Source organism: Protopterus annectens, chromosome 1.part0, assembly GCF_019279795.1.
Source record: "Protopterus annectens isolate FY-2018-M chromosome 1.part0, PAN1.0, whole genome shotgun sequence".
Classification (NCBI taxonomy): domain Eukaryota; kingdom Metazoa; phylum Chordata; order Ceratodontiformes; family Protopteridae; genus Protopterus; species Protopterus annectens.
The window spans coordinates 407,768,026-407,790,063 of NC_056725.1; the positions used below are offsets into that span (position 1 = coordinate 407,768,026).

The 22,038-nt window shown below is 46.3% G+C and overlaps 1 protein-coding gene across 1 annotated transcript in view; it reads right to left on the minus strand.

Annotated features, from left to right (window-relative positions):
* PEX6 (peroxisomal biogenesis factor 6) overlaps positions 1-22,038 on the minus strand; it is a 737,640-nt gene that overhangs the window by 466,177 nt on the left and 249,425 nt on the right. The gene's annotated exons all lie outside the window — the stretch shown is intronic.

Here is a 22,038-nt window from a genome sequence, read left to right on the forward strand (position 1 = left end):
ATGCACTCACTCGAGGCACTCCTTAAAATGGAGAACATAGACATCTGTGCAGTGACAGAGACCTGGTTCAAGGCTCCAGAGAGCACCCCTGCATTACTAGGCTATAATTCATACCACACCTTTCGGCTACCTAACTTGGACCGAAGCACTACAGGTGGAGCCTTGTCCATATTCATTAAGGATATCCACACCACCATGCTAGTTGCTCAGCATAATGCTTCACAGATTATCCAAGTGCAAATAACTCTGGGCAAAACCGCAATCCAAATTGTAGCTTGCTATAGATCCCCCACCATGCCCCAGGACTCCCGCTCCTCATTTCTTGCTGCACTGGAAAATATTAGGGTACAACCTATCACCCTAATAATGGGTGATTTCAACTACCCCACCACTAACTGGGAAAACTACTCATGTACCAACTGTTGTGCTCAATGTTTTCTGGAATCCATAAATTCCAACGCCTAGGATCAACTTATCCACACCCCCACCAGGGGCGGCAATATCCTAGACCTGGTCATTACCAGCATGGGCAACCAGAGGTCAATTCCTCATTGGTCAGATCTGATCACAAGCAAATCACCCTAGACATCCACATCTCACCCCCCATTAGGGTAACCACCATAAAAAATTTCTCCAAAGCCAACTTCACGCTTCTTAAGTAAGAAGTGGCAAACTTCACGACACCCAAGCTGACGGACAATACAGGTACTACTGCTGAATCATATGCAAATGCACTTTATAAGCACTTACACAAGTGCATGGATCGTGCAATCCCTTACAGAACCAAGATGCTATCCTCCAAAAAAGGAAGCCAATCTGATGGCCCGCTGCCATAAACAAACTCTACAACAGAAGAAAGTAACTGTTGCAAAAACAGTAAAATCCTATGATTGGAGGAACTCCATGATCAGCCTCATTAAGAAGCTGAGATCCCTCAAAATCCTCCAAAGCTAGTAATGAAAACAAAATCGCCACTGATTCTAATGACAACCACAAAGCATTCTATAGCTATGTCAAGAATTTCAATGGCAACACTAAGATCTGTTCTGAGTTGCAGCACAATGCCACTAAATATACAGAACCAACTGATATTGCCAACATCCTGGCAGATAGGTTCAGTGCTAATTTTACCCCTCTCTCACCTCCTAAAGGGCCCATCTCTATACCAGAAGAATGCAAAGCTCCTGTAATCACGGCTGCATAGGTAAAAAAAATGAACTCTCCAAAGCCAAGAACACAGAATCCATGGGACCTGACAACATCCCAGGGTGCATTCTACATGAACTACAGAACGAACTGGCACCCCACCCAAGTACCATGTTCAAGCATAGCCTTACCTCAAGCTTTGTGCCCACTGAATGGCACACAGCAACGGTTATCCCACTCCACAAAGGGGGAGGCACCACAGACCCTGGGAACTAATGCTCCATTAGCCTAACGAGCCTGGTCTGCAAGGCTATGGAACGTATCATCATGGAACGTATAAACAAGGACATTGGTAAACTCAAACTCTCGATCTTAACCAGTTCGGGTTTGTAAAAGGCAGATCATGTCTCCTAAACCTGACAGACTTCTTTGAAGCGGCCACCAAAGCCGTAGATGAGGGTAAGGTGGTTCACACAGCCTGTCTAGATCTCGCCAAGGCTTTCAACACCATACCCCACTCTGGAATTATAGATAAACTCACTAAACTAGGTATAAATCCCTATGTCACAAGATGAGTTGCCAACTGGCTCACTGACAGAGCCCACACTGTGAAAGTAGCAGACTCTAAATCCAACTTCAGACCAGTATCAAGTGGAGTACCACAGTGTTCAGTCCTAGGTTCTCTCCTGTTTGGTATCTACTTCTCTGAAGTACAGGCTAACAAAGAAGGTCTTTGGCTAACAGAGTTCGCAGATGACTACAAACTAGGAGCCATAAGCAAAACTCCTAATGATGTGGACATCCTACAAAAGGGTCTCACTGAGACAGATGCCTGGTGTCAAAGCCATGGTCTGAAGCTCAATGCCAAAAAGTGCATTGTCATCCCTTTTGGTAAAACCTCTGTACCCATGAACTACCACATAGGTGGTAGTCTACTTAACATCGAAAGTGTGATAAGAGACCTTGGGACACAGGTGGACACAGTAGTCTCTCCTTTGATAATTCCATCGCCACAGTAGTCAGGAAATCCTTCTACCACCTCATCATAAAAGGTTTCTCATCCAGAAAAAAGAGGTAATTGTTCCCCTCTACTCATCACTTATTAGACCCATTATAGAGTACAACAACCCTTTTGGTATGTACCTCATAAGACATCTACAACTGGAAAGGCCACAGAAATACCTCACAAAAAGGATTACTGGCCTCAAACAGATGCCCTACGCAGACCATCTAAAAAAACTCCGGCTTTACTCTGTCGCATATCGCCTACTCAGAGGCGATCTCTGCCTAACCTACAAAGCTATGTCAAACCCAGAGCTGTTGGACATGCTCCACTTAAAGAAATCCCAATCCCTCCGAGCTACACGCTCTAGGGACAAAAGCCTTGTCACCACAATAAACAAAACATGCTGGTGGGATAGATTCCTGTCCCAGAGGCTTCCCATACTCTGGACAAACTACCCATCTATATCAAACAAAGCTCCTCATTAGCACTCTTCAAGGAAAATCTTGATTGGATGGGAGATAGGAAATTCACCCCGGGGATCACTTCTGTGGCTCTGCTTGACAGGGGCAGAGGAAAATAATTTTCTTGGGTGGCAAAAGCGAGGATACCATTTGGCAGGGCTTATATAGGCCCTAGGGCCAATAGCCTAGTACCTACCTATGAACCTGTGAGAGGACCCAGGACTGAACCCTGTGGTACTCCACTTGGGTTTGAAGTTGGATTTAGAGTCTGCAACTTTCACAGTGTGGGCTCTGTCAATGAGCCAGTTGGCAACCATCTCGTGACATAGGGATTTATACCTAGTTCAGTGAGTTTATCTATAATTCCAGAATGGGGGATGGAGTCGAATGCCTTGGCGAGGTCAAGATAGGCTGTGTGAACTACTTTACCCTCATCTATGGATCTGGTGACTGCTTCAAAGAATCAGATTTAGGAGACATGGTCTGCCTTATATAAACCTGAATTGGGTGGGGTCCAGAGTTTGGAGGTTACCAATGTCTTTGCTTATCAGTTCCATGATGATACGTTCCATGGCTTTGCAGACCAGGCTAATAGGGTGATAGTTCCTGGGGTCCGTGGTGGCTCCCCCTTTGTGGAGTGGGATAACTGTTGCTGTGCATCACTCAGTGGGCATAAGGCCTGAAGTGAGGCTATGACTGAACATGATACTTAGGTGGGGAGACAATTCATTCTGAAGCTCGTGTAAAACACAGCCTGGAATGTTGTCCGGTCCCATGGATGCTGTGTTCTTGGCTTTAGAGTGCGTTTTTTACCTGCGTAGTTGTAATTACAGGGACTCTGCATTCTTCCAGTATAGATATGGGCCCTTTAGGGGGTGAGAGGGGGTAAAGGTAGCAGTGAACCTATCTACCAGGATGTTGGCAATATCAGTTGGTTCTGTATATTTTGCGCCGTTGTGCTTTAACTCATTGCAGATCTGGGTCTTGCCTTTGAGATTCTTGTCATATCTATAGAATGCTTTGTGGCTGCCCTTAGAATCAGTGGTAAATTTTTCATAACTAGCTTTGGAGGATTTTATGAGGGATCCCAACTTCTTACCGAGGCTGACCAGGGAGCTCCACCAATCATGGGATTTTCTCTCTTTTGCAACAGTTTCTTTTTTCTGTTGTAGAGTTTTTTTATGGCAGGGGACCACCAGATTGGCTTCCTTTATTTGGAGGATAGCATCTTGGTTCTGTTTGGGATAGCCCAATCCATGCACTCGTGTAAGTGCTTACAGAGTGCACTTGTGTAGGATTCTGCAGTTGTAACTGTATTGTCCGTCTGCACAGTTGTCAAGATGTTTGTCACTTCTGTCTTAAGAAGCATGAAGATGGCTTTGGAGAAATTTTTTACGGTGATTTCCTTAACAGGGGGTGGGGGCGGGATGTGGATATTTAGGGTGATTAGCTTATGGTTGGATCTGACCAACAAGGAGTTGACTCAGGTGTGGAACACTGGTAACTCATGTTGGTAATGACCAGGTCCAGGATATTGTTACCCCTGGTGGGGGTGTGTGTGGATAAGTTGATCCACGGCACTGGAATTTAAGAATTCCAGAACATGTTGAGCAAAGGAGCTGGTACATGAGTAGTTTTCTCAGTTAATGGTGGGGTAGTTGAAGTCTCCCATTATTAGGGTGTTTGGTTGAACCCCAATATTTTCCAGTATGTCAAGAAAGAGGATTGGGAATCCTGGGGCATGATGGAGGATCTGTAGCATGCTACAATTTGGATTGCAGTTTTGCCTAGAGTTAGTTGCACTTGGATAATCTCGGATGCATTATGCTGAGCAACTAGCTTGGAGGTGAGGATACCCTTAATGAATGTGGCCACAACTCCACCTTTAGTGTTTCAGTCCAGGTTAGATGGCCAAAAGGTGTGGTATGAATTATAGCCTCGTAATGCAGTGGTGCTCTCTGGAGCCTTGAACCAGGTTTCAGTCACTGCACAGATATCGATGTTCTCCATTTTAAGGAGTGCCTCAAGTGAGTGCATTTTGAGGTTTAGACTTCTAGCACGGAGTAGCATTACCCTCAGTTTTTGCTTGCCTGTACCTGTTACAGTGGTGAGTTTGTCATTTGAACCTTGCCTAAAAAATGCACTATAGGGGCGGCAAGAGCCTTAGACAGTATCTGGAATCACAGGGGCGACAGGTGCAGGCCATTTCTGGCAAAGCATCATGGTCTGTCGACCATGTCATCCCAGGCAGACAGATACTGGATCCCCTTAGAATGACACCAGAAGCTTAGCCATTTGTTGAAGTCAATCATTTTGTCCTTGTACTGTGCTATTATTCTGAGTGATGACAGAATGCTACCCAGGGCTAGAGACATACCTGTCTGGGCTACAAGATCAGAGAGCTCTTCCATGTCTCTTTTCATGTATTCCAGGGAGGTACGTCTCAGGTCGTTTACACCAGAATGGACAATGACAGAGTCATATTTGTACTTGTTGTGGAGTGACCTGAGTGTGTGTATTATGTGGTGGATCCTGGCACCCGACAGGCAGCTGACAGTAACCTTCTTGTTTAGCCTGGTGAGTGGGACATGAGTGTGCCTTGACTATAGAGTCACCTATGACTAGTGTGTTGGGTACGCTGCTTTGCCTTATGGGCTGTGGTTGAGTGGTACACCGAGTTTGTGGGCTATGTGTCATTTGGGTTGTGTTGGGGGGTGGAGGTTGCTTGCATTTCTGCTTTGGAGGTCTCTGTTGCTTGGGCAGGTTATTATTGACGGCCTCCGCAAATGTTTTTGTGTTTCTATGTGTGGGTTTTGGTGGTATATGTTTGGTGGGACTATGTGATGAGTGTGGTGTGCTGCGAGTGTTTACCTTCTCCTCTTGACTGTCTAGTCCATTCTTGGTTGGAGAGAGTTTTGCCTCCAGTCTGGCTATATAAGTGCATCTCTTACAGGTTGCAGTGTTGGCTGGTAGGAGGAGAGGGTTGTCTGTGTACATGAGGCAATTGCTACATTGCCTGAAGATGCCCATATTCATCAGGGAGACAGGAGAAAACATCGGGAGCTGACCCTTGCACATGCCTGAATAGGTACTAAAAGCTATTTTCCTCTAGACAAGTAAGGAAAGTAAGTACAAAAACTGTTTTCCTGTAGACAAATGAGGAAGGTATAGTGCTGTAGTACTTTGTAGCTTATTTAATGCTTACAACAAGTTCTGAACAAGTGCTGAGCTCGAAGAAGCAGATTTGAGTGCTAACTAAAACACTGACTAGTTCTAAGGGAAAACTTGAAGAACAGACTTTATGGTGCCGGGAATAGGTTAACCCAGCCTAAGCAGGACTGTGTGATGTCAAACCTGCGCAAACAAGGGTTTTTTAGTCAGAAAGTTGAAAGGGATAGAAATCAGCCAATAAGGTACAATTTCAGAGCTGGAAAAGTACAGTTTTGTACCTACCATAAATGTAGATGTTCGAGGATCCACATTGCTGCAGTCCTAACTATTGGGTAGTCCGCTGTCCAGTCGGCCCGAATACCAAAGTATATGGCTGACGTCGGTCAGGGCGCATTAGACTGACGTCAGTACGTCAGGGTACTAATGCGCATGACCGACGTCATATCCTCAGTCTTTTCTTGCCCCAGATGTCAGAAGACCCTGAAAAGATAAGGCCAAAAACCAAAAACTCCCAACATATCTGCACCAAAAAATATTATATATACAAAATATACAAAATGAGCAGAATATAACCTCACCTACACAACCACCCCTAAACACAGAGGGGAAGGAGGGAGGGTAAATTGGACTGCAGCAATGTGGATCCTCGAACATCTACATTTATGGTAGGTACAAAACTGTACTATGTTCTTCATTCCACATTGCTGCAGTCCTAACTATTGGGTAGAATCCCAAAGCAGAGGTAAGGGAGGCTGGCAAATCATAAGGAAGCAGGAGCTGATAACATGCCTTGCAAAATAGCTGTGGCAAAACCAGCCCTAGACTTAGAGTAGAGAGGAAGGTGGTAATGCTTAGAGAAAGTATGCACTGAACTCCAAGTAGCTGCCTCCAAAATATCCTTAGTTGCCACCCCTTAAAAAGCTGTTGAAGTGGCAGTAGCCCTAGTGGAATGAGGCCTAATCCCAGCTGGAATCTCCTTGCCATGATGGGAATAACAAAATGCAATGCAAAACCCAATCCACCTAGAAATAGTTTGTTTTGACACAGGCTTGCCCTGAGAACTCAAAGCAAAAGAAACAAACAACTGCTGAGACTGCCTAAAATCCTTAGTCCTGCTCAAATAATAACGCAATTGCCTGTGTACATCTAAAGTGTGCAAAATCTTTTCCCCTTTATTTTGGGGATCTGCATAAACGTAGGCAAATGAATAGTTTGGTTTAAAGCCACACTAGAAACCACTTTAGGCATAAAGGAAGGATTAGTGCGTAATGATACCCTATCCTTATGAAAAATCAAAAAGGCTCAACCGCCATAAGGGCCTGTAACTCAGAAACCCTTCTTGCAGAAGTAATGGCCAACAAAAAAGCAGTCTTCCATGACAAGTATTTCAGGTCAGCAGTAGCTGCAGGCTCAAAAGGTTGTAGAGTAAGTTTCTCCAACACAAAATTGAGATCCCAAGCAGGAGTAGGAGCTCTACGTGGGGGTCTTATATTCTTTGCCCCTCTAAGAAATTGCTTGAACAAAGGATGTGAAAACAATGGTGGGTCACAATCATAGTGAGCTGAAATTGCTGCAGCATGAATCTTAATGGAAGAGAAAGACAAACCTTTGTCCAATAACTCAGTAAGATATTGAAGAGCCACACTCAAATTAGGCTCTGAAATCTCCAAATTCTTTGCTGCAGTCCAAAATAAAAATCTCTTCCATTTTTCTGTACACTTTCCTTGTACTAGGTCTTCTGGCTTCCATAATCACATTTAAAACTCGTTGAGGAAGTTGAGACCTGCTGTCCTTCAAAACAGAATATGCCAGGCTGTTAGATGAAGAGAGTGAAGCTTGACATTGAGCAGAGCGACCGTCCTTCTGAGACAACAGATGTGGAATCAAGGGTAAAGGCCATGGAGGCTTCTTTACCAGACTCCTCAGTAATGGGTACCAGTGCTGCCGAGGCCAATCTGGAGCTATTAAAATCATCCTTGGCTTGTCTTGTCTGACCTTTAGAAGCACCTTTGGAAGAAGAGGCAGAGGTGGAAACGCATACACATGAAGATTTTTCCAACTGAAAGAAAGAGCATCCACTTTCCAAGCTGTGTGATGAAACCTCTTTGTGCAAAACTTTGGCAGCTGGTGGTTTAGTGGAGAAGCGAACAGATCTATGTCTGGAGTTCCCCAGGACACTGTCAAATTTTGAAATACATGAAGATCCAGTTTCCACTCGTGGGGATCCATGATTTGTCTGCTTAACACATCTGCTAAGGAGTTCTGTGCTCCCGGCAGAAACCTTGCCTGAAGAGTTAGTTGCAAGCTTAGCGCAGTCTCCCATAAAATCATTGCTTGCCTGCACAATGGGTAAGAATGTGTTCGCCCTTGTTTGTTGATGTACCACATGACAGTTGTGTTGTCTGTTAGAATCAACACCTGCCCTGGAAGAAGTAACTCCTTGAAAGCCATTAATGCAAACTGGACTGCTAACATCTCCTTCATGTTGATATGTAGATGCTGTAGTCTGGCAGGCCACTTGTCTTGTATCCACTTTCCATTTAGATGAGCTCCCCAAGCAATGTCTGAGGCATCTGTCGTTAGAATTTGACTCGCCTCTGGCGGGTCACAGAGAGTCCCTTGTTTAGGTGACATTCCTGAGCCCACCACAAAATTCCTTTTGAATGCAAGGTATTATTTGAATGACAGTGTCCAAATCCTGGCAGTGCTGTGTCCATACATTTTGAGATACCATTGTAGCTTCCTCATATGCAGTTTGGCATTGGGAAGCACCAGAATACAAGATGCCATGAACCCTAAGGCTTGAAGGACTGTCCTTGCAGTCAGCCCGGACTGAAGAGATAGTTGATGGAAGTAACTGGAAAGATTCTTTTGTTTGTCCGGGGTTAAAAAGGCCATCTGGGCTGCTGTATTCAGTCTCACACCCAGAAAGCACATGTCTTGAGAGGGTACTAGACTGGACTTTATTTCGTTCACAGAATACCCTAGGCATCTTAGCACTGCTATGACATATTCCAAATGCTGTAGAAGGTCTTCCTTTTCTTGAGCCAGAATCAGGCAATCGTCCAAGTAAGGATAGATTTGAATTCCTTTTAGCCTGAAGTAAGCTATCACTGGAGCCAGAACCTTTGTGAATACTCTGGGCAGTAGATAAGCCAAAGGGCAATGCAGAGAACTGATAATGAGAATTTCCAGCTCGGCAGATACTTTCTGCAACTTAGTCTTATAGGCACATGAAGGTAAGCTTCCTTGAGATCTAAAGTTACCATCCAGTGATCCTTGCCCAGCAGAGGTAAAAGCTGTTGTAACGTCAACATTTTGAACTTGGGAATGTCCAGATAAGTGTTGAGGATAGATAAATCCAAAATTGGTCTCCACGTGTTCCCCTTCTTGGTACTAGGAACAGGCGAGAATAAAATCCTAGGCCCCTTTCTGGCACAGGAACCGGCTGAATGGCCCCTATTTGGAGTAACTGAGAAATCTGCTTGTGAGCCTCTTGTCTTTGTAGAGGAGGAATGTCTGGCATGCCTTTGAAAGGAGGCAAGGTATGGAAATAAAACCTGTAACCGTGATGAATGATATCCAGAACCCATTTGTCTTGGGTAATTAAATCCCAATTTTCTTTGAAAAGAGACAGTCTTCCTCCTAGAGGTGCCGCCAGGCGAGAAGGTACTGGCAGCTGAAAAGGCAGGTCATTGGGTCTGCTTACGAAAGGACTGACCCCTGCCCTCACCAGAAGTCTGAGCAGGTGAACTCCCTGCCCTAGGCCGAAAAGCACCTTGAGCTCTGCCCCTACCACGTCTAGACCTACCCCTAGACTGGGAATCATAAGCAGGATAAGTCCATCCCTTAGCAGGCCAATTTCTACTAAACTTTGGAGGCTGCACCTGCAAAAAATCCTTAACAGTTTGCATAGACTTAGCCTTGTCCTCCATCTTCTTTAAAACTGCTTCCACAGGCGAACCAAACAACACATCAGACTGTAAAGGAGCATCCAAAATCCTTGTCTTAACATGCTCAGCTAAGTTCTGATCACTCAACCAGGTGTGCCTACGAAGAACAGAACCAGTGGCAGCCACCCTGGAGGAGGCCTGCACAGCATCAAAACCACATTGCAAGGAATGTTTACCCACTTGTTCAGACACATGAACTAAATCCTGCAACTCTTTACACTCAATACCTTCCGCCAGAGCATTCACCTTAGATTTCAACTGTGAAAGAAGATAATTTTGATATTTTAACATGTGAAACTGACAATTCAACGCCCTCATGGCTAAAGTGGGAGAAGTATACACTTTCTTTCCCCATCTATCCAAAGCCCTTGCCTCTTTATCAGGAGGGACAGGATTTTTAACAACTGAGGCCTTCACACCTTTAGGCCCCTGAGAGACAGTTTCGGGTCTGCCCTAGGACTCTTAAAAGATACTTATGAGCTTCAGGCACCCTATAATACCTATCCGGTTTAACTGGGGCAGGAGGCAAAGAATCTGGATTCAGGAAGCCTCTGCAAAACATCCTCCACCACATTCAAAACAGGAGGTATAGCTAAAGGCCTGTGCTGAGGTAAAACAAGAATTCCTAAGCCTTTTCCTGGAATCAGAGAAATCTTGACCTTCCCATTTAAAATGCTCCCTCATGGAATGCAGAGTCTCTGAAAATGAAAAATCCTCAGGAGGAAGCTGAAGGAGTAGAATCATCCACATCAGAATCAGAATAAGGAGGGTACTCCTGCAAGTCTTCAGCCGAAGACTCAGAAGCCTCCGAGCATTGCTCAAAACTTTCAAACTCAGATTCCACCCTAGGCCTCTTATCAGCAGGGGGCATAGAACCCCTTATCATAGTAATCAAATCCTCTGCCATTTTAAGCATATGCTTCTTAGGCAAAGACCCTGAAGTACTAGGAGAAACCCCCACTGAAGCAAAACTCGGCCTGCCCCTCAAAGAAGCCTTGGAAACAGAAGGGGAGGCTCTGACCACCTTAGGAAGAGAGGGAAGAACAGCCACCTGAGAAGCCCCCTCAGCCTGGCCTACTTCCTGAGAGGATACATCCTGTAACAGTAAAGACTCTCCCTGAGACTCCAAAGAAACACCTGGCAAAACCTCCGGCTCCACTGAGCCCTCTAAAGAACCGACGTGTGGGACAGACGGTTCCTCCACTCTAGGCTTTGCTGGTTTGTCCTTGCGCTTTTAGCGAAGCCGCCGGAGCATCCGACGGCATTTTATAATTACAACGCTTCCCAAACACTAACCTGGCACAGTCTAACCTTCTCTTAATAGTGCGTTTGTTAAATCTAGCACAAGAGCGGCATCCAACAACGTCGTGCTCAGGCCCTAAACAAGGTATACACAAAGTATGGTAATCCCTATGAGGTATCTGTTTCCCACAAGAAATGCAGTTATTCACTTTTTCTGACATCCGGTTAAATACTGAGGCAAGAAAAAACCAAAATATTCCCCAACGGGGTACTTAGCCAACTTTGATTCGGTCTGAAACTCTGGCTTCAGAAACTTTCAGAACGCCAACCTGCACTCGCAAAATTGCTTCTGCATCGGACCATGCGGCAAAAAGACTGAGGATATGGCGTCGGTCATGCGCATTAGTACCCTGACGTACTGACGTCAGTCTAATGCGCCCTGACCGACGTCAGCCATATACTTTGGTATTCGGGCCGACTGGACAGCGGACTACCCAATAGTTAGGACTGCAGCAATGTGGAATGAAGAACATCTACTCCTCTGGCGACAGATAGGCTGCTCAAGGCTTACGACTCTCACTGATAAGCAGAAAGACTTTCCTCTACTACACCAAGGTCTGGACAACTCAGAAACACAAAATAAAGTCCTGAAACCAGCAAATCTGGGATCCAGACTATTCTAGTACAGGAAAAGGCGGGAAACGAGCAAAACAGATAGTATTTTTTTGTTTTTTGTTTTGTGTTTTTTATGTAAAATTAAACAGTAAATATGCACAGAAAAGGCTACCACGCTTGAGTGTGAAGCCTACAACAGTAAATGCAGTTTAAATTAATTAAATTTAAGTAGAAATCAAAGTGCACACACAGTAAAACGATTAAACAGTAAAATGCAGCAGAAATACAACAGAACCACAGTAAAAACGGCTTTTAAGTGTGGTTAGTAAAAACAGTCAAACAAATCGAAAAAGGTACTTAGAATCAGCAAAAAGTCTCTCTTTCTCATTTCTGGTGCTTTAGTAGTCTGCAAAAAGGATCCTCTGAGCTAAAACAAACGCAAACCTGCTCAAACATGGGTTTTTAAGCCAGAAAGTTGAAAGGGATGGAAATCAGCCCAAAACTGCCAATAAGGTACAATTTCAGAACTGGAAACCACTCCTCTTGAGACAGACAGGCTGCTCAATACTTACCACTCCCACTGATAAGCAGAAAGACTTCCCTCTACCACAGCAAGGTCTGGACAACTCAGAAACGCAAAATAAAGTCCTGAAACCAGTAAATCTGGGATCCAGACTACTCTAGTATAGGAAAAGGCGGGAAATGAGCAAAACAGACAGTATTTTTTTATGTAAAATTAAACAGAAAAATGAAATATAACAGTAAATATGCACAGAAAAGGCTATCACACTCGAGTGTGAAGGCTACAACAGTAAATGCAGTTTAAATTAATTAAATTTAATTAGAAGTTATGTACTCACCATAACGTTCCATCTGAGTAGGTAGTTCATTTGTCTGCAACCTGTGGGTTACGGATCCGATATCGGATCCGAGCCGGCAACTTGTTTCAAGCTAATGGATCCGAGCTCCTAGCTCCTCCCTTCACCCATAATCCCCTGCTAACCCTCCATGACCTCAGATCGAGTTTGCCTCTCAATATATATCCAACAAAGGATATCTAACAACTAATAGATCTGAAGAAGGTCAGGGGGAAGGAGGGGGGGATAGTTGCAGACAAATGAACTACCTACTCAGATGGAACGTTATGGTGAGTACATAACTTCTAAATCTGAAGTAGGATGTTCATTTGTCAGTAACCTGTGGGACAGAGTCCCCAGCTACCTGCACCCTGGGTGGCCATCATGGATGGATATTACGAAGCACCGTAGAGCCAAAGGATGCTCTCCCTCTAGAAAGCAGGTCTAGCTTGTAGTGGTTGATAAAGGTATGAGATGAAGCCCAAGTGGCTGCAGAACAAATATCATCCAAAGGAACTCTAGACTTGAAAGCCGCAGAAGTAGAAATGGAGCGGGTGGAATGAGCATGAACTCCTTCTGGTGCGGGTCTACCCGAGGCTTGATAAGCCAGTAGGATACATTGGGAAATCCAGCGAGATAAAGATACTTTAGAGATAGCTTTCCCCAAGTTAAATTTGGCAAAGGAAACGAACAGCTGGTCAGATTGTCTATGGCCAGCTGTCCTATGAGTATAAAAACGAAGCTGCCTATGAACATCCAATGAGTGCAGCTTGTATTCACCCTTATTTTGATATTTAGGGAAGAAAACTGGTAAATTTATGGATTGGTTTATGTTGGTTTCTGATGCTATCTTGGGAAGAAAGGAGGGCGTGATCCTGAGGTACACTCTATCAGGGTGAAAAATCAGATATGGAGGCATCACAGAAAGAGCCTGAAGTTCTGACACTCTTTTCGCTGAAGTAATGGCTACAAGGAATGCTGTTTTCCATGACAAGAATTTGAGATCCACTGAAGCAGCGGGTTCAAAGGGTGGAGCAGTCAAGGCTTGAAGAACTAAAGTAAGATCCCATGGGGGTACGGCTTCTTTTACAGGGGGTCTAAGTAAAAAGGTACCCTTGAGAAAGGTTTTACACAATTTGGCTGACATCAAGGGCCCTGTATCATGTCCCACATGTTAATGAGAAATGGCTGCCAATTGCACTCTGACAGTTGAACAACTAGCGCCTTTCTGAAAGAGTTCAGTTAGGAAGTCTAAAATGGATAGAAGAGGAGCCGTAAAGGGATCTAGATCGCGGCGCTCCGTCCAGATGGAAAAACGTTTCCATTTACTGTGATACACTTTCCTGGTGGAGGTCTTATGCGCTGCCACGAAGATGGCTTTGACTGGTGAAGAGATACTGGGAGTCCTAACTAGGAGTGGAACTGGAGCAACCAAGCTCTCAGTTTCAGATTGTCCAGGTTTGGAGTTGGCAAGTCCAATGGATGGGAGATGAGATCCGGAATGGGATCTAGAATCCAAGGGTGATTCACAAGGTGAGACCACAGGTAAGGGAACCAAATTTGTTGAGGCCAGAATGGGGCAATGAGAATCATCTTGCTCCCCAACCTCGAGGCTTTCTGTAAGAGTTGTATCATCATTGGAAGAGGAGGATAGGCATAGAGTAGACCGGGTGGCCAAGCATGCACCAGAGCTTCTCTTGGAGATTCCCCTGGTGGGGGGATTAGAGCAAAGAAATTGTCGCATTTGGCGTTTGATGGAGATGCAAAAAGATCGCAGCAGGGTTGCCCCCATGTTGCGAATATCTGCTTCGCTACTAGAGGATTGAGAGACCACTCGTAAGGGGTAAGAAGGGTGCGAATGAGCTTGTCAGCTAGGATGTTGGTCCTCCCCGGAATGTGCGTTGCAATCAGAAAGCGGTTGGTAGAGATCGCCCATTCCCACACTCTCATGGCTTCGCGGCAAAGAGGATAAGATCTGGTTCCCCCTGTTTGTTGATAAACCAGACCACTGACATGTGTCCGAGTGAATTGCAATTGTTCCTGTGGGGAGGAAGCTCTGAAGTGCTTGCAACGCCAACAGCACCGCTCTCATCTCCAGAACGTTGATATGCAGGGAGGTCTCTGTATCGTTCCACGTGCCTTGGACTGTCCTGCCTGAATAATGCCCCCCCCCACCCGAGGCGGGAAGTGTCCGTGGTCACCATGGCGATAGGGGGAGAAGTGCAGAAGGGACGGCCCATATGGAAGTTCGATGCTTGGAGCCACCATAGTAGCGCCCTTCTGCAAGCCTTGCTGATAGCAATGGGATGATGGAGAGGAAGGCATAGGAAGGACCATTGCACTAACAAAGTCCATTGCAGGACTCGCATGTTCAAACGGGCGCATGGAAGGAGTGTAATCGCTGCCGCCATGGAGCCTAGTGCCCTCAGGATCAATTCCGCTGGTGAAGCCTCTGAATGAAGGATAGCCTGCACATGAAGTTGTAGGTTTCTGATTCTCTCGGCAGTTAGGAAGGCTCGCAAATCTCTGGTGTCTATTCTGGCACCTATGAATTCTATGATCTGTGTTGGAGCCAGTAGAGATTTGCCGACATTGATACTAATGCCTAGTTGTGGGGCTAGATGGAGAAAGAAGTCTCTGGCCGAGCAAAGTAGATGCCTTGTTGGTGCGGTCAGGAGCCAGTCATCCAGGTACGGAAAGACCTGAATTCCCTGGAGTCTCAGGTGGGCCGCAATCACTGATAACACTTTGGTGAACACACTGGGGGCTGTGGTGAGGCCAAAGGGAAGGACCTTGAACTGGTAGTGACTGGCTCCCAGCCGGAAGCGAAGGAACCTCCTGGATCATTTGTCCATTAAGATGTGGTAATACGCATCCTTGAGGTCTATAGAGCACATCCAATCGTTCTCCCTCAAAAGGGGGAGGATAGATTGAAGAGTGACCATTCGGAATTTTTCCTTGGTTACTGACAGGTTCAAGCGGGAAAGGTCTAGGATGGGTCTCAGGTCCCCCGTCTTTTTTGGCACAAAAAAGAACCTGGAGTAGAACCCTAATCCGAGCTGGTCTTGGGGGACGGGCTGGATGGCTCTTTTTCTTAGCAGCTGCTGTATTTCTGCAGCTGCGGCCTCCCTCTGGTCGGGTGGTACATCGGGGAGGTTCTTGGATTGGGGGACATGAAGTATTGGTATTTTGTACCCTCTGGATATGATGCGAAGCACCCAGCGGTCTGTTGTGATGGACTCCCATGCCGCTAGATGCTTCGAAAAATGCCCTCAGACTGCCTCCAGAGTGGAGCAGCCGGGCAACTCCTCAGGGCTGCTGCGCTGGCCGCTCAGAGAAAGGTTCTCTGGACCCAAAGTTTCTCGGAGCCCCTCTGCCCCTGGGGCAACGTCCTCCCTGTCCACCTCTACCACGGTAGGACTGGTTGTTTGGAGCTGGTTGGGAATGCTGTGATTTCCAAAACCACATCTTCTTCTGACCCTTTTGGTTCCTTGAAAAGGACCGCTGGGGAGCAGAGTAGCGGACTCCGACGGCAGACAACGTCTTCCCGTCCTTCTCACTCTGGACAAGTGTCTCGCGGACTGTTTTGCCAAATAGGGCAGAACCATCAAAGGGGGCGTTCGCGAAGGACGCTTTAAAGGGCTCCGTAAAGTTGCAATGATGAAGCCAGGCCTGATGTCTCATGACTAGGCCTGCTCCGCTAGCCCTAGCGGCTCCCTCTGTGGCGTGGGACAACAGCCGCATAGAGGTGTTTGAAATAGATCTCAGAGTGGCCATTCGGGTGGAGTACAATTGTTTATCCTCCTCCGACATGGACTCAGGGGGGTATGCAGCGTATTCTTTGATAAGATCCCGCTGCATCCTGATGACATGTGCCATATAGTTCAGAGACCTTACTGAGAAGGTCGCTGAACTAAAGACTCGCTTCCCTAAGCGATCCATCAAACGGGACTCTTTGCTCGGTGAATGGACTGAGGGACTCTCCTGAGCCAATTCCCTCTTTGTGGCTGCCGCCATCAACATGGCATCTACAGGGGGGCACTTACTCCAATGTGACCGGTCTGAGGGGGGGCTAAGAATCCTATCCGGTAGCTTCGGTATTGGCTCCACAGTGTCTGGATCCTTCCACGCCCTGGTGGTAATGAGGTCCACCAGGGAGTCGGCTGGAGGGGACACCCAGGAGGTAGACGGGCCTGCCTCAAATGCCTCCAGAAACACGGACTCGTCAGAGGAAGACTTAGGGGCAGACCACCCACCTCTGATTCTCAGCATCTCCATGATGTCTCCAAAGGAGACATCCTCAGGGGGCGATCTTGGGAGCATTCCCCTTCGTCCAAGTCCGTGTCCTCGGTTAAGGACTCAGGGGAGTCCACGTGCCTCCTTTTGCACTTATGCTTGCAGGGAGCTTCCTTGGGGGAACTGTCTGAGGAGGCCTCGCCAGCAACATCTTGTTCCAATGGAACTATCTGTGACATCGAAGCAGGCTGTCCCTTTGGCCGGGTGATGGAAGCCTGGCCCAGCAGAGAGGGAGTGCAGGGAGGAGTCGATGCAAGGACCGGGGGTCCGGATGCTCTCAACAGAGCCCTCTCCACAACATCGAATGCTGAGGGAGAGCCACTCTCCAATGGATCCGAAAGTCGGCTCCCACTCGGATCCGACGAGGGACCAGTGTGCTCCGACCTGGACAGAACAGAAGGCACACTGAATCCCCTGGATCCGAAGCTAGGACCACGGCTCCGATAGGTCGGATCAGACAGGCTCGAGGGCAGGGTCGGATCCGAAGTACCAAGTACTGTCGGCGCCGACCCACCCCCGGCTCCAAGGCTGCTCGGCTCCGAGCGCTCCGAACCTGGGTAGCGGATCGGAGAAGGAGCAATTGGGTGGAAAAAAGGTGTCGAGCTCCCCCCCTGAGGGGGGGGAGGCAAGAGCACTCCCATCTGCAGCTGGGGCTGGATGAATCTTCGCATCATCCGGTCCAAGTCTGCATCTCATAAATTGAAGGTAGATCTCGAGGAGGCCACAGAGGCAGGCCTGGAATGCTGCCTTGATGACCTCGACGGAGATCGGGTCTCCTCCTCCTCGGGCCCCGGGGAGAAAGAAGGGGATCGGAGACGAGAAGGAGGAGACCTAGAAGCAGTGGAGGGAGAAGCCCGCTTAGCTGGCGGGGCCGAAAAGTACAGTTTTGTACCTACCATAAATGTAGATGTTCGAAGATCCACATTGCTGCAGTCCTTACATATGGGTAGTCCGCTGTCCTCGGTCGGCCCGAATACCAAAGTATTAGGCTGACGTCGGTCAAGGTGCTTAAAACTGACATCAGGACGTCAGGGTACAAAAGCGCGTGACCGACGTCATTTCCTCAGTCTTTTCTTGCCCCAGATGTCAGAAGGCCCTAACAAGAAAGGCCAAAGCCAAAAACCAGCAAAACCTAACCAACCACCCGTGCACTAACCATATTTACAATATGTACAACACAAACCACACCACCACCTTCAACAACAGAGGGGAAGGAGGGAGGGTAAATTAGACTGCAGCAATGTGGATCTTCGAACATCTACATTTATGGTAGGTACAAAACTGTACTATGTTCTTCATCTCACATTGCTGCAGTCCTTACATATGGGTAGAATCCCAAAGCAGAGGTAAGGGAGGATGGCAAAACTATAAAGTATTAGGAGCTGCCAACATGCCCTGTAAAATTGCAGTGGCAAATCCAGCCCTAGATTTAGAGTAAAGTGGAAGGTGGTAATGCTTAGAGAAAGTATGCACTGAACTCCAAGTAGCTGCTTCCAAAATATCTTTAGTAGCCACCCCTTAAAAAGCTGTAGAAGTGGCAGTAGCCCTAGTGGAATGAGGCCTAATCCCAGCTGGAATCTCCTTACCATGATGGGAATAACAGAAAGCAATACAAAAACCAATCCACTTAGAAATAGTTTGTTTTGAAACAGGTTTGCCCTGAGAACCCAAAGCAAAAGAAACAAACAACTGCTGAGACTGCCTGAACCCTTTAGTTCTGCTCAAATAATATCGCAACTGTCTGTGTATATCCAAAGTGTGCAAAATCCTTTCCCCTTTATTTTGGGGTTTGCATAAAAAGTAGGCAAATGAATAGTTTGGTTTAAAGCCACACTAGAAACCACTTTAGGCATAAAAGAAGGGTTAGTACGCAAAGACACCCTATCCTTATGGAAAATTAAGAAAGGCTCAACTGCCATAAGGGCCTGTAATTCAGAAACCCTTCTGCAGAGGTAATGGCCAACAAAAAGCAGTCTTCCATGATAAATATTTCAACTCTGCCGATGCTGCAGGCTCAAAAGGTTGTAGAGTGAGTTTCTCCAACACAAAATTGAGATCCCAAGCAGGAGTAGGAGCTCTCGTGGGGTCTTATATTCTTTGCCCTCTAAGGAATTGCTTAAACAAAGGCTGAGAAAATAATGGTGGGTCACAGTCATAGTGAGCAGAAATTGCTGCAGCATGAACCTTTATAGAGGAGAAGGACAAACCTTTGTCCAATAACTCAGTAAGGTATTGAAGCGCAACACTTAAATTAGGTTTAGAAACATCAAAGTCCTTTGCTGTACTCCAAAAAAAAATCTCCTCCATTTATCTGCGTAAACTTTCCTTGTACTAGGCCTTCTGGCCTCCAAAATAACATTCAAAACTTGTTGTGGAAGCTGAGACCCTCCAGGGTTTAAAACAGAATATGCCAGGCTGTCAGATGTAGAGAATGAAGTTTGACATTGAGTAAATGACTGTTCTCCTGAGACAGCAGGTGAGGAATCGAAGGCAAAGGCCATGGAGGCTCCTGTACCAGACTTCTCAGTAATGGGTACCAGTGCTGTCGAGGCCAATCTGGAGCTATTAAAATCATGTTTGGCTTGTCCTGTCTGACCTTCAGCAGTACCTTTGGGTGGAGAGGCAGAGGTGGAAAGGCATACACATGAAGATTGCTCCAATTGAATGAGAGCATCCACTTTCCAAGCTGTGGGATGAAACCTTTTTGTGCAAAACTTTGGCAGCTGGTAATTTAGTGGAGAAGCGAACAGATCTATGTCTGGAGTTCCCCATAACACTGTCAATCTCTGAAATACATGAGGATCCAATTTCCACTGTGGGGATCCATAATTTGTCTGCTCAACACATCTGCTAAGGAGTTCTGTGCTCTGGCAGAAACCTTGCCTGAAGATTTAGCTGTAAACTGAGAGCAGTCTCCCACAAAATCATTGCTTGTCTGCATAGAGGATAAGAATCGTTCCCCTTGGTTGTTGATGTACCACATGGCAGTTGTGTTGTCTGTTTGAATCAACACCTGCCCTGGAAGAAGTAAATCCTTGAAAGCTATCAATGCAAACTGGACTGCTAACATCTCCTTCAAGTTGATATGTAGATGTTGAAGTCTGGCAGGCCACGTGTCTTGTACCCATTTTCCATTTAGATGAGCTCCCCAAGCTTTGTCTGAGGCATCTGTCGTTAAAATCTGACTCGCCTCTGGCCGGGTCACAGAGAGTCCCTTGTTTAGGTGACATTCCTGAGCCCACCACAAAAATTCCTTTTGAATCCAAGGTATTATCTGAATGACAGTGTCCAAATCTTGGCAGTGCTGTGTCCATACATTCTTGAGATACCATTGTAGCTTCCTCATATGCAGTTTGGCATTGGGAAGTACCAGAATACAAGATGCCATGAACCCCAAGGCTTGAAGGACTGTCCTTGCAGTCAGCCTGGACTAACGAGACAACTGGTGGAAGTAAAGAGAAAGATTCTTTTGTTTGTCCGGGGTCAAAAAGGCCATCTGGGATGCTGTATTCAGTCTCACACCCAGAAAGCACATGTCCTGAGAGGGTACTAGACTGGACTTTATTTCGTTCACAGAATACCCCAGGCATCTTAACACTGCCATCACATACTGTAAATGATGAAGAAGTTCGTCCTTTTCTTGGGCCAGAATCAGGCAATCGTCCAAATAAGGATAGATCTGTATTCCTCTTAGCCTGAAGAAAGCTACCACTGGAGCCAGAACCTTCGTGAACACTCTGGGCGCAGTAGATAAGCCAAAGGGCAATGCAGAGAACTGATAATGTGAAGTCCCAGCCAAACGCAGATACTTCCTGCAACCGGGCCTGATAGGAACATGAAGGTAAGCCTCCTTGAGATCCAGAGTCACCATCCAGTGATCTTTGCCCAGCAGAGGTAAAAGCTGTTGTAACGTCAACATTTTGAACTTGGGAATGTCCAGATATGTGTTGAGGATAGATAAATCCAAAATTGGTCTCCACGTGTTTCCTTTCTTTGGTACTAGAAACAGGCGAGAATAAAATCCTAGGCCCACTTCTGGCAGAGGGACCGGTTGTATGGCCCCTATTTGAAGTAGTAGAGAAATTTGTTTGCGAGCCTCTAGTCTTTGCTGAGGAGGCGTCCGGCATGCCTTTGAAAGGAGGCAAGGTATGGAAATAAAACTTGTAACCCTGGTGTATGATATCCAATACCCATTTGTCTTGGGTAATCAACATCCAATTTTCCTTGAAGAGTGCTAACCTTCCTCCCAAAGGTGCTGCCAGGCAAGAAGGATCTGGCAGCTGAAAAGTAGGTCATTGGGCCTGTTTACGAAAGGACTGGCCCCTGCCCTCACCGAAGATTGTGCAGGTGAACTCCTGTTCTAGGCCTGAAAGAACTCTGAGCTCTGCCCCTACCACGTCTAGATCTACCCCTAGACTGAGAATCATAAGAAGGATCGTCCACCCCTTAGCAGGCCAATTCCTACTAAACTTCGTAGGCTGAACTTGCTAAAAATCTTTAACAGCCTGCATAGACTTAGCCTTGTCTTCCATTTTCTTCAAGACTGACTCCACAGGTGAACCAAACAACACATCAGACTGCAAAGGAGCATCCAAAATCCTTGTCTTAACATGGTCAGATAAATTCTGATCCTTCAGCCAGGCGTGCCTGCGAAGAACTGAGCCAGTGGCAGCCACCCTAGACGAGGCCTGCACAGCATCAAAACCACACTGCAATGAATGCTTACCCACCTGTTCAGAGACATGCACCAAATCTTGTAATTCTTTACACTCAATGACTTCCAGAGCATCCACCTTAGACTTCAACTGAGAAAGAAGAAAGTTTTGATATTTCAACATATGAAACTGGCAATTCAAAGCCCTCATAGCTAAGGTAGAAGATGTATAGACCTTCTTTCCCCATCTATCCAAAGCTCTGGCTTCTTTATCTAGAGGAACCGGATTTTTACAACAGAGGCCTTGACACCCTTAGGTCCCTGACTAATAGTTTCTGGGTCCGCCCTAGGACTCTTATAAAGATATTTATGAGCCTCAGGCACCCTGTAATACCTATCCGGTTTAACAGGAGCAGGAGGCAGAGAATCAGGATTAAGTGAAGCCTCTGCAAACACATCTTCCACAACATCCAGAACAGGGGTATAGCCAAGGGCCTATGCTGGGGTAACAGCAAAAACTCCCTAAGCCTTTTCCTAGAATCAGAGAAGTCCTGACCTTCCCACTTAAAATGTTCCCTCATAGAATGAAGTGTCTCTGAAAAAGAAAAATCCTCTGGAGGAGAAGCAGAAGGAGTGG